This window comes from Protopterus annectens, chromosome 5.part0 (genome assembly GCF_019279795.1).
Source record: "Protopterus annectens isolate FY-2018-M chromosome 5.part0, PAN1.0, whole genome shotgun sequence".
Lineage (NCBI taxonomy): Eukaryota > Metazoa > Chordata > Ceratodontiformes > Protopteridae > Protopterus > Protopterus annectens.
Genome location: NC_056735.1, coordinates 772205427 through 772219152, shown reverse-complemented (window position 1 = coordinate 772219152; position 13726 = coordinate 772205427). Strand labels below are relative to the sequence as shown.

At 42.2% G+C, this 13726-nt stretch overlaps 1 protein-coding gene across 3 annotated transcripts in view; it reads right to left on the bottom strand.

Moving 5' to 3' along the window:
* The window catches only part of ATM (ATM serine/threonine kinase), a 3174581-nt gene that overhangs the window by 468956 nt on the left and 2691899 nt on the right, over positions 1-13726 (bottom strand). The window lies entirely within an intron of this gene.

Here is a 13726-nt window from a genome sequence, read left to right as displayed (position 1 = left end):
CAGATGCTCATAAGCCTAGCACTTATACAGCAGGAACTTCTTATTTTAACATTTGTTAATGTCTGTTATGTACTTCACAGATAAAGATTCTAGATGTCTACTGATGTACTATGTTCTTCATCTGTAAATATGTTGTAAGTAATTGCTATGTAAATTGTGAATCGCTATGTAATCCAATGTAACTACTGTCTGTTTATTTTAACTGTGGAGCTTTTCTCCCCGGGCCTCCGCTGAAAATGGACCTACGTCTAGTCGGACACTCCCGGTCAACAAACATAAATAAATAAATAAAATATAAAAGTTCAATCTGCCAAACAGTATATGCATGTAACACAAAAGCTGGAACAATATATTTAACAAAAAAGGAGTTATACATAAAAGGTGGGAATAATAACTTTTTAATACAATAATGCTTTCTTTAATGTCTTTACATTTAAATGACCTCACAGATAAATACAAACAAGAAAGAGTAGTGAACTATATTAAAAATGTAGACTGCAAATAGCTATACTACAGAAGATGCACTTAGAACTGAACATGTGAATTTAATAAAGGAAGGTTTTCATTATGGTTATTCAGCAGAATACCTGAGACAAAGGAAAAGAGGAGTACTTACATTAATTGCAAGAGGAGCTCCAATAGTGATAAAAGAAGATGAAAAAGATAATAATGGCAGATTTGTTGTCCTAAGGGGCTACTGGCAAGGGAGGAAGCTTACACTGGAATGTATTTACATTCCATCCAAAACTGCTATAATGCACGTTAAGAAAATTCTTGGAGAAATAATCAGTTTTCAGCAAGGAACATTACTTATAGGTGAGGATTGGAACTTGATTTGCAACTGTGAAGATGTGTCTGGGGGGCCCAGAAGGGAAAGTATAACAAAGGAGGGTCGATTTTTGAAGAAATTTATGAAAATATTTGGCATGGAAAATGTGAATTCAGTAGCAGGTGTTGACTGAATTTACAAATTATTTCCTAAGATATAAAAATGGGAAAGGCTAGACCCAATTTACATTTCACAGGAACATGTGCATTTAATTGAAGGTCTTGATACCCACCCAACAACTGTTTCAGATCAAGTGCCAATAACAGCTAAAATAAAAATACAGGGAAATGAAATAAAAATAAGACATTGGCACTTTCCCACCTACCTACTTTAAAGAGAGAAATTTAAGGAAATGGGTTGTGGAAATGACTCAGGAGCAGTTAGAGAGGATAGAAATGTCTTCTGAAAATATAGCTAGAGAGTGGGATAAAATTAAGGTGGAGTTTAAAAATAGGGTGGAAATAAAAGAAAGGGAGCTATGGTTAAGAAGTAACAAAAATTATTTAGAGGGACTGACAAATGTTAAACTACTGCAGAATAGGGGGAATCTCACAGAAGAAGTCAAGGATAAATTCTACTTGAGCAGAGGAACCAGACAGGGGGGGGGTTGTCCTCTTTCCCCTTTATTACTTGCATTATATTTAGAACCACTGGCAAAGAAAGTAAGGGACTCAGAAATTCAAGGATATAATTGGTATGGTAGTCAAGAAAAGCTGGCTTTATTTGCATATGATATTATTTTGTACTTGACAAAACCAGAAAAAGACATTACAGTGTTGTGGAACATTTTGAGATAGTTTCAGATCTTTTCAGGATACAAAATTAATGAAGCTAAAAGGCAATAGTTGTAAATTATATACCCAAACATGAACTGGTTCAGGAATACCCATATTTTTGGGGACATGATAAAATAAAATATTTGGGAGTATGGATTAAAAATAATTCTGGTGGATATGCAAAGGAGATGTGGGAAGAGACTAAACAAAAGATAATACAAAAACTGAAAAAATGGAAGCTTTGTTATATGGATAGTAAGATACAAGCAGTTAAAATGTTTTTAGTCCCTTTAGTCTTATACACAGGTCAGGCATATTTTTATCAACCAGAGGAGAGGTTGCGGGTAACAATTAATAAAGAGCTGAAGGACTTTATCTGGGAGGGGAAGACAGCAAGAGTCAGGTGGGATAAGATGATCCTTCCAGTAGAACAGGACAGATTGGGATTACCCAATTTGAAGGGGTATTTCAGAGCTAAACAGTTAAGAGTCCTATACATAGCACAAGTAGAAAACTATAATTTAAAGTGGAAAGGGATGATGATGAAACACAGGGGAAGGTGAATGAAAAAAGTAGAGACTGGATTTTGGATGCAGGCCTTTAAGGAAAATAACAATAATCATGCAGAATATAACATCCATAAAGTAGCAGAAAATATTCTAAGAGTTTAACCAACATAGGAATTGACAAAGGTGATTCTGATGATAGGGATGACAGCAATTAAGGATACAGATAACAGGCAAGAGGGGGGCAGAATTTGAGAAAACTGGCAAAGGAACCAAGGTATTTGGAGCAAATAACTAGAGAGGGAAAGATGACAGAATGGGAAGACACCGATAATTTATTTGGACTGTAGGTTGGAGATTGCCTTCCCTATGAGAGTATAGGCAGAGAGAAATAAATAGGGGGGATCCTAAATGAAAGACCAGCATTGGTAGAGTTTTTAAAAGAATCTAGCACAGAAGCTGCCATTAAAAAAAGGAATAACTAGTAGAAAATATACAATATCATATGATAACTATAAGAATCCATCACAGGAGGTTAGAAAGGATTGGGAAGAGAGACTGGATATGCAATTCACAAAGAAACAATGGGAGGACATATGTATGTCTCCCAAATATGCAACAAAATCTAGAAGATTTTGGATTTTGCCTGGAAATGTTTACATAGACTTTTTTATACCCCAAGTAGACTAAAGAGAATTTTTCTTCGGGCAGAAAGTAAATGTTGGAGACATTAAAGGGAAGAAAGAGGTAATTGGGAACATATCTTCTGGGACTACGGTGAGTTGGTGGGCTTTACGGATTCTCTGCTGCAGATGTTGGGTGAGCAGATTGGTTTAACATGGGAGATGACTTTTCTGAGCTATGATACAGAATCAGAACTGCCTAGACATAGTAAGGCCATGCAGTGTCTAATAATGGTGGCTGCTAAAAAAGCAATTACTAGAAAATGGAAATCAAAATCTAAACCAACTATACTGGAAGTAGTAAATATAGTAACATAAATAAAACAACTGGAGTGGAGATCTTTAGAAAATGGTAGGAGCAAACTATATAGGAAAAACATTGGAAATGTGGCAACAATACAGACAAGGGAGGAATGAGGTCTAAAAGGTGGCAGGACTGAAATGAGCTATATTGTGTTTGAATGAGAAAGACTGTATAGATTATAAGTGATGTCTAATGTTTGCAACTGAGTGCGTGTCAGTATGGTTTATGATGTAAAATGCTTGCAATTAGGATTGTGCTGGTGCGGTTTGTTTTCATTTATGTGTGATTGCCTATGTAAGAAGTGAAGGTTTAATAAAGATGTTTATTTAAAAAAAGGCAGGAATTGAATAATTTATGTAATGTTGCTTAGGTTATATGATATATAGAAATGTATGTAAAGTTTAATGTATATAGAAATGTATGTAAAGTATAATGTTTGTTATGTTAATATAGTTTGATTACTTTCATATGAATGCAAATTTGCCTATGTTACAAGTGATAATTCAATAAAGGTGTTTGGGGAAAAAAAAACAGTATAGCATAGTATATCCAGCAGTCATGTATGTTGCCAAACTAGCATTAAACCCCATCCGTCTTTCGGGATAGGTACAACAATTTTTGAGGTCTGAAATTAACTCTTAGATAGAAATGAACAAATCACAGCTGTTCTGGTCAACAATTAGTATAACACAAACTGTAAGCATTCCACAATGTAGCAATAAATGTAAACACCCTACAGTTAAGTCACTTTTTTATACTTACATTACTAGGATTCATTCCTGCAGCCTAATAATTGTCTGACTAATTAGCAGCACTATTAAACCAACACAAAATGTCTGTGGATAACAGAGAGAAATTCTAGCAGATCTGATAAGAGTTGCCCTACAACTGCTTGTTTAACATGGGAACAAAGAAAAACATGTTTTCCTCAAAACCATATAACTCTAGCATTAGAACTTTCTCATTTTGTGAGAGAATTGTGTTTGATTGGCACCTGACTGGTAAAGGGAGGCTGGTCTAAGGTTAGAATAAGCATTCACATTGGTCCTTTTGAATTTTGTCAGAGTTTATTTCAAGTTTTAGCTTCTGGTATTTAGGCCCTGCATTTGAGCAGGTTTCTGGTTGTTTGCACCAAGCTAAACTGAGGTGGGCTACCAGCCACAACTATGAGCTGAGATAGCAGGCGAATAGAGGCTTCTGAGTTTCCAAAAAACATAAGCTGCCTGTTTTCTTGCTTATTTATACTATTTACTGCACTTTCTTATTGTCTGCTGCCTACTTTTATACTGTATTTATTTACTGTGTACTAAACTACACTGTTATACTGCAAATGCCTGCTACACTGAGCCTGTAAAATTTAATTGTATTGCTGTCTTCACTGTTTAGCAAGCTTTTTTGTTGTTTCCACTGTTTGTTAAGTATTTACTGACATTTTTTCACTGTTTTAAAGCCATCTGTTCTGCCTGCTCTCGTTTTCCCACCAAGCAGCAGTTAATTAACTGATCTGTTAACTGTTTAAATCATTCTTTACAGCCTCCTGGCTACTATTCTGCTGTTTTAAACATTTTTTCAGTCTCACTGCTAATTTTCTGCTGTGTTAAATATTCTCTAGTGTTTCCCACTGAAACTAGGGTAGCTAGTAGATAGCATAGTCCACATCCAGGCCTGCTGCTTCTAGAACTGTTTGCAGTGATTTGTTTGTTCTGAGCACATTTTCCAGGCCATCTTGGGTTGGAAGGGGCCTATCTGCACTTTTGTGAGAAAACTATGTTCGACTGGCACCTGACTGGTAAAGACAGGCTGGTCTAGGGCTTGGAATAAGCATTCTCATTGGTCCTTTTGAATTTTGTCAGATGTTTTTCAAGTTTTAGCTTATGGTATTTAGGCCCTGCATCTAAGCAGGTTTCTGCAACACTGCAACACTCAAACAGTTGATATACTTTCTCTTTCAATATCTAAAAGAAAAACGGATGTGCAAATGTATACCAATCCTTCTTAACACATTGCTCAGCGTTTCATGAGACCAGATTATTCAATGCCAATATGAAAGTTTCACCTGAATTGTTTTAAAACTAGTTCCAGCATTCAGTGGCACTTTCAATAATAAAGCCAGTCTTTCCTAACATCTTTCTCTGGCTTTATGTTCTGGAAAGAAGATAGACAGATGGATAGCTTGGCTCAACGTAAATTTGGATACCACTTTAAAAAGAAGAGGAGGATTATTTCTCAAGGAAACACTATCTGAGGAAAATGAAATAAGGATGACCCACTATGAGAGCTTGCAAGTGGCAGACTCTTCTTGTAGAATTCAGAGTAATCAGCATAACGTTTTTCTGTGTTATGAACCTCAAATCAGCCTGAAGGGCTGGTTCAAAGGACCAAGAGTTAATGTCTCCAAAACAAAGTTGAGCTCCCACCTGTTTTCTATGAGGCCCATTATATGCAACATTCCTTTCAAAAACATTTTAACATGGGAATGCATTACAAGGGGAGGATCCACAGGCAGACATGATGAAATGGCCAGGGCCAGAGGATAATAACTGTTACAAATATTGTAGAACCAGGGAAATACTAGCATTACAAGGTTCCTGGTTCTTGTCTTAACACATCTAGAAAATATTTTGCATTTACTAATATATTATTTCTGTTTCTTTGTCTCCTTCAAAGTCTGCTAAATATCCTCAGAAAACAGGCGCCTAAAGGGTATTAAAACTCTACCATCCAAGAAGTTAGTTGAAGTAATTTCAAGTTGGGGTGCATCAAATATCCTTTGTCTTGTGTTTGGAGATCCAGTCTGTGAGGAGGCATACGGTAATTGCCCTTCATTTTCCAAACCACTGGTGTCTGTGCCAGAAGGGAGTCACCACAGTGATATTTGGAGAGTCCTTCTGAATGACCCTGGATATCAGTGGAAAGGATGGAAAAGCATACAAGAACATTCCTATCCAAAGAAACAAAAATGCATCTGTTTTCCAGGGCTTCTTGCAAAAAATCCTGGAGCAGAATGTTGACAGTTATTTGATGTTAATGGAGTTTAATAGATCTATCTGAAGTAGTTTTTGCTGGATCAATTCCTGAAAGACCCCCAAATCAGTTTCTATTTGTGAGAGTCTGTCTAGGTGCTGCTCGGTTTGTTTGCCCAAAATTTTGCTCTGAAAGGTTGTAAGATGCTTGTAGAGCAAGACTATGCTGAAAAGTTAAATCCCAGGTTACTGTGGCCAGTCTGCACACAGGGTAAGATCTCGTTCTCCCTTTTTTATGTACCATCACTAAATACTGTCTGCAATCACTGGTATAAGAACTTTTAATACCACCATCTTTTTTACATTTGTGTTTTGGTCTGTCCTTTTTATTCCAAATACCCTGCAATTTTACATCCATAGACATCATTCCCCATTCAAAGTCTGAAGCATCTGTAGTTACAGGCTGTGCTGGAGCTGAAGGGAAAACAGGAGTCCTGGATTCTGATAAAACTAGTCTCTCCACCAATAGAGTTCCTTTTTGACATATCCCAAAACAGGAAACTGGAATGTCAGGAGATGCTGATGATGATGGGACCAAAAGTACAGTACAATTAAATTTTTCTCATGTAGAGTCTGGCTAGAGGAATCTGGAGAATCATGGATGCTGTGAATCCTAGTATCCTGAGAAACTCCCTTGCTGAAGTCTTGGACTAAATGGAAAAACTCAGGAATATGCCTATATATAGATCTGTTTTTTTTTTTATTCTGGAAAACAATCCTGTGAGAAAGAGTCACGCAAGAATTTTGGATTTCTTCCTGAGACCCCAGCCTGTGCAGGAGATTCCCTAACCAAGACAGAGAGATTCATAACACTTTGAAAACACTCTGCAAAGATAAGTAAGTCATCTAAATAAGAAAAATGTGAATACATTGCACTTTGCAATAGGATATCACTGGAGCTTGACTTTACGAGTACCCTGGCTCAGTGGTAACCTAAAGGGTAATAATGCAAAGAACGGAAGGTGTGATCCATGCAGAGAAAACCTTAAGAAACATTTGAAATCTGATGCTATAGGAATGTGATAAGTATCATTTAAATCTAGGGTATTATTATTAGTATTAAAAAATAGAAGTTATGTTCTTACCATAACGTTCCATGTTAGTTGTCTTCTTCTCGCCGGATGGGTTCGGAGCCGACCTCGGCTCCGACTCGGCCACTCTAAAAGCTCGAGAGTTGGTTCCACCGGCTCGAGGCTCCCCTTATATCCCACAATGCTAGGCGTGAGTTACCTCAGATCTCGTTTGTAAGCTAGGCCCAGCTTATAATAGTAGCAGAATAACTAGAAACAAAGTCCACCTCTATAAACAAGGGTGAAGAGAAGGGTGACCTACATCCTGATCTAGGAAATATGCACAGCAGAGCATATACCTAAAGTAAAGAGGTGGTAGAAAGAGAGGTCACAATCAAACTCCTCTAGGTCTGTCCAGGCCAGGGGGAAGGAGGGTGGGACGCAAGAAGAAGGCGAGAAGAAGACAACTAACATGGAACGTTATGGTAAGAACATAACTTCTATATGTTAAGTTGTCTATCTCGCCTTAATTCTTGCTGGATGGGACCGCGTCCCTAGCACCTTGTCCTGGGTGGCCTAACGGAACAGACTCTTGAGAACAGTGGAACCAAAGTTAGCTCTATGCCTAGAAGCTAAATCCAACTTATAATGAGAAATGAAAGTGTGAGGAGTAGCCCAAGTAGCTGCTGCACAAATGGTGTCAATAGGCAGTCTGTCTTGGAAGGCTATAGAAGTAGCCAAAGCTCTGGTAGAATGGGCTTTAGGTTTGTTAGGCAGCTTTTGGTGTCTAATTTCATAAACAAGGGAAATCAGAGATGTTAGCCATCTAGATAATGATACCTTTGAAACTGAAAGTCCCTTTCTGCCTTCTGCATAAGAGACAAACAGCTGGTCAGATTTTCTGAATTGTTTGGTTCTATCCAAATAGTACCTTAACTGACGATGAACATCTAGCCAATGCAATTTTTGTTCAGACCTGTTAGAATATTCTGGAAAAAAAACAGGGAGGTCAATGCTTTGATTTAGGTTAGACGCCGAGGCTATCTTAGGTAAAAAAGACGGGTTGGTTCGTAAAGATACCCTGTCCTTATGGAACAACAGATAAGGAGGTCGACAGCTGAGTGCATGAAGTTCTGAAACTCTTCTAGCTGAAGTAATAGCTACCAGAAAGAGTGTCTTCCATGATAACAATTTTAAAGAACAGGAGGCTGCAGGTTCGAAAGGGGAAAGAATCAAAGAACTAAGAACTAAATTTAGGTCCCAAGGAGGAGGAGGATTTCTTATAGGAGGTCTGAGTAGAAAAACTCCCTTCAAAAAGGCTTTACAAAGCTTGTGGGACATGATAGCAGACTCTGAAATGCCCACATGAAAGTTAGAAATAGCTGCCAATTGAACTTTAAGAGTAGAAGGAGATGAACCTGCATGGAAGAGTTCAGCTAGAAAATCAAGGACCATTTGGATGGAAGCAGTGAAAGGATCTATGTCCTTTCCTTGAGCCCAATAGGCAAAACGTTTCCACTTACTCAAATAAATCTTCCGAGTGGAAGATTTATGGGAAGCTATCAAAATATCTCGGACAGTGAGATATTTGAGGAAGCCTGGCTAAGGTTGGAATTGGAGGAACCAAGCAGTGAGGTTCAGAGAGGGAAGGGAGCGATGAAACTGACCCGACTGATGGATCAAAAGATCTGGAACTAGGTCCAGATGCCAAGGTCGCTCCAACAGAAAATGATGTAGAAAGGGGAACCAAACCTGTCGAGGCCAGTAAGGAGCAATGAGGATCAACGAGGCCTTCTGAGCGATAGCTTTCTGTATCACTTGAGAGATTAGTGGGAAGGGAGGAAATGCATACAGAAGTCCCGGGGCCAAACTTGGACTAGAGCGTCTCTGCTGGGCTGGCCTGGTAAAGGGAATAGGGTGAAATAATCTCTGCACTTGCTGTTTTGGGGAGTAGCAAAAAGGTCGCAGCAAGGCTGACCCCACTTGAGAAAAATTTCTCTCACAACAGAGTCTTTCAGAGACCAATCGTGAGGCATGAGGATAGCTCTGCTCAATTTGTCCGCGATTTGATTGGACTTCCGGGATGTGCGTTGCTATCAGAAACCGCTGAGAAGAAATCGCCCATTGCCACAGTCTGAGTCCTCCTCGACACAGGGGGTAGGACCTCGTTCCGCCCTGTTTGTTGATATACCACACTACAGACATATTGTCCGTCTGGATTGCTATCGTTCCCAAGGGAAGAGAGTCTTGAAGGGCTTGCAACGCTAAAAGCACTGCTCTCATCTCTAGAACATTTATGTGCAAGTGGCATTCGTCTGGTTGCCATGTGCCCTGGACAGTTCTGCCCTGATAATGCCCCCCCACACCCGATCAGGGAGGCGTCCGTTGTCAGAGTAGCAACCGGAGGAAGGGACAAAGGGTCTTCCCAATAAGAGCTGAGGGAAGACATCCACCACAGAAGATGATTCCTGCATGTCTGCGTAATCATAATGGTGTGGGACATCGGAAGTTGCTGGTATGACCATTGCGTGAAGAGCATCCATTAAAGGATTCTCATGTGGAATCTGGCTAATGGAAGCAGAGGTATGGCAGCCGCCATAATCCCCAACACTTTCAGAACTAACCTGGCTTTGATTCTGTTGCTGCTGAAGAGGAGCGAGACCAGTTTGTGTATGTCTGTTATTCTCTGATCTGTTAGTCTCGCAGACATGTTGACTGTGTCTAGATTTGCGCCTATGAAGGTAATAGTACGACAAGGCGACAAAACAGACTTTTCGCAATTTATTGAAATGCCTAAATTTTGACAAATGCGAAAGGTGTAGTCCCTGGCCATTAGAAGAAGATGCTTGGTGGGAGCTGTGAGGAGCCAGTTGTCCAAATATGGAAACACCTGGAATCCTTGGCGTCTCAGGTGAGAAGCTACCACTGCCATGCATTTGGTAAACACCGGGGCAGTGGTGAGACCAAAGGGCAGGGCCCTGAATTGAAAATGACTGGTTCCCAGCCTGAAGCGGAGGAATCTTCTGGGCGTCTGCTCATTTTATGTGATAGTACGCATCCTGAAGGTCTATAGAGCACATCCAGTTTCCCTTTCCCAAAAGGGGAAGGATGGACTGCAGCGTGACCATCCAAAATCTTGTTTTCTTGACTGACTTGTTCAAGATACTGAGATCCAAAATTGGTCTCCAGTCCCCTGTTTTCTTTGGAACTAAAAGAACCTGGAGTAGATTCCGGATCCTTGCTGGTCTGCTGGAACTGGCTGAATTGCTCTTTTGCAAGCAGCTTTGAAATTTCCAAAGCTGCAAGATCCCTTTGAGCGGGTGGAACATCTGGAAGGGATTTTTTTGATTGGTTTGGAATGCGAACGAAGGGAATGGAATAGCCTTCGGAAATGATGGACTGTACCCATTTGTCTTGAGTCAGGGATAGCCAGGCTTCTGGGTACAGTGACAATCTTCCCCCGACTGCCTCCGAAGGTGGGCAGTCGGGCAACACCTCAGGGATGCTGAAAGGGCTTATCAGAAAAGGCTTCTCGATTGCCCTGGTTCTGCGGACCCCCCCTGCCTCTAGGGCGACGTCTACCATTGTTGTTCCCCCCTCTGCCTCTGGCGGGGAACCGACTCTGTGCGTCAGGCGAAGTCCCTTGAGATTGCTTGCGGAACCACATTTTCCCACTTTTCTGGCCTTTGGGGTAAGGCCTAGAAGGAGTAGAAAAATGGACTCCGACGGCAGAAAGAGTCTTGCCATCCGTCTCGCACCTAGTCAAGGTTTCTTTCACTTGAGGACCAAAAGTGATGATCCATCAAACGGGAATTAGTGAAAGACGCGTTTTAAAGGGGTCCATAAAGTTGCATAGCCGCATCCAGGCATGCCTGCGTGAGGCTACACCTGTCCCTCTCGCCCTGCTCGCTCCATCTGCCGCATATGAAAGGAGGCGCATGGAGGAGTTAGCTATGGAGTTCAGGGTAGCCAGCTGAGTGTTCATCTTGTCCTGAAAACCCGCAGCTGTAGGATCCTTCAACATGTCACTCGCTTCTTTGATCAAGTCTCTTTGAAGACGAGTAAAATGGCATAGGTAGTTCAGCGAACGCATTGCAAAGGTCGCTGATGAGAACATCCGCTTCCCGTACCTGTCCATAGACCTAGATTCCTTGTTAGGTGGATGGACAGGCACTGAAGGATCAGCTAATTCCTTCTTAGTGGCAGCAGCAACCACCATAGCATCCACAGAAACTCCCTTGGTCAAAAATTGTTTATCCGCTGGTGCCGTGATAAATTTTGAGGGTCTCCTGGGGGTGGGGTCCACTGAGTCAGGAGCCGTCCATGCCTTTTTTGCTACCACCTGCATGAGGGGGTCAAAGGGGGGAGACACCCAGGAGGTGGAAGGGCGAGAGCCAAACGCCTCAAGGTACACAGATTCATCCTCCGAAGGGTTGAGGGCTGGCCAATTTCCCCTCTGCTTAAGGATTTCTAGAATGTCTGCAAATGAGACATCTTCAGAAGGGGAACGGGGGGAACCCTCGGAATCCTCTAAATCCGTGTCAGAGGTGACGGACTCAGGTGAGTCTATGTGTTTCCTCTTACACTTTCTCTTCCGAGGGGGCTCTTCTGCCAATTCAGGAGAGGCCTCGGAAGAGGATGAGATCCCCACAGGGGATTCCTGAGGAGCTGGCTCTCTGCGGTCTGGGATGAGGGAGTGAGTCGACTTGACCTGAGGCACCGAAGAGGGAGGGGCGGAGCCGACTGTGGAGTTGAACCAGGTTCCAACACACTCCGCATGACCTCGAACGCACCCCTGTCAGGCAGAGCCAGAGGTCCCGCTCGAAAAGCTAAAACCACTCGGCACCGACAGTGATGGCTCGAGGCCGATGTCGGAGCCGAACTCACCAGCGTCGAAGCCCGAGAGGGAGGCGGGTCGGACAAGGGTCCGATGCCACTCACCCCTCGAGTCGACGAGGAAGTCCGGCGCCGAGATTCTTCTAAGGAAGAAATCGGAGCCGACGATGGAGCCGAAGACATTTGTATCGGCTCCGACGCTACCACAGTCTCGGTTCAGCGCCCGGCTCCGAGCTCAACGGAGTCGGAGGAGGAACATAATGAGGGACAGGGTCAGGCATCGACTGATGAGTCGGACTCTGAAGCATTTGGGCAAGTGCCTCGGACTTAAGAAGTCGACTCACTACCCTCTGAAGGTCATGATCCGAAAGCCTCGATGACCTAGAGGAGTGAGATCTATGGCTCCGTTCAGACAGCAGGGGAGATGCTGGAGCCGAATGAACGGAGCCAAGGGACGGTGACCTGGACCTCTTTCTAGATGTCGGTTCCGAAGGTCTGGTCGGAACCGACACAGGAATTTCCAATACCTCGGCTCCAGCCGGAGCCGAGGAACCCACAGAAACTGCAGTCTGAGACTCATCTGCTCCAGCCGGAGCCGATGTAGACGGAGGTTTCGAAGCCTTAGGCCTCGGCTCAGAAGCTGGAGCCGAGGACCTAGAAGCCTTGGAGGGTTTTCCCGAAGGAACAGTAAGGGAACCCTCAGGCTTAAGTAAACCTCTCAAAATAAGTTTGTTTTTTCTTTCCTGCAGGACTCTGGGGCTGAAGCCGTGGCATACAGCGCAAGAGTCCTGCAGGTGTAAAGGTCCCAGGCAGTAGACACAAGAAGTGTGACCGTCTGTCAGAGACATTTTCTGACAGCACGAGTCACACTTCTTGAAGCCTGAGACCTTTGAGTCTTTAGACATTATAGAAGGAAGTGTAACCACACACACAGTCAAACACACTGATTACACCCTATACAAGTTTAAACTCAAAAATAAAACTCACTATCAAAGTTTTAAATTCTTGAGAAATCACACACACACCACTAGGGGATGGAAAAGGCCCAAAGGCCCGAGGGAAGAACTTATAAGTTCTTGTGGAAAAGGGGGATAATAGAAGAGAAAAGGGGACAAAATCCACTAAACTAAGGGAAACAACTGTTAAGAATTAAACTAAAGGGGTTTAAGTAGACTAAATTTTACTCTACAATAACTCACCAAGAAGCCGGTAGAAACCAAACACCTCGATCGCTGTAGCGGCAAACGAGATCTGAGGTAACTCACGCCTAGCATTGTGGGACATAAGGGGAGCCTCGAGCCGGTGGAACCAACTCTCGAGCTTTTAGAGTGGCCGAGTCGGAGCCGAGGTCGGCTCCGAACCCATCCAGCAAGAATGAAGGCGAGATAGACAACTTAACATCAATACTTTAAAGGGAACATCAGAGGTAATGGGTTGTGAAGGAACAGTATCTTGAATATTGGGACCTTCACAAACTACTTTTGAATAGAAATATCTAAGACTGGTCACCAGACAGCTTCTTTCTTTATTTGGTACCAGAAAACTTCTTGAATAAAAATATTTCCCTATCAGAGGAGAAACAGATTCTTTTACCCCATGAGTCAGCAGACTCTGAATGACAGGAGGGAAAAAGTTTGATCTGGCAGATGAAGAGGAATCTTGTGAAAAAGAGGGAGTGACCCCCACTGCCATCTGCATCTATGATGTACCACTTTCAGAACCTAGCTGCCTGAGATTATCTGTTGTCAGAAACAGAAAT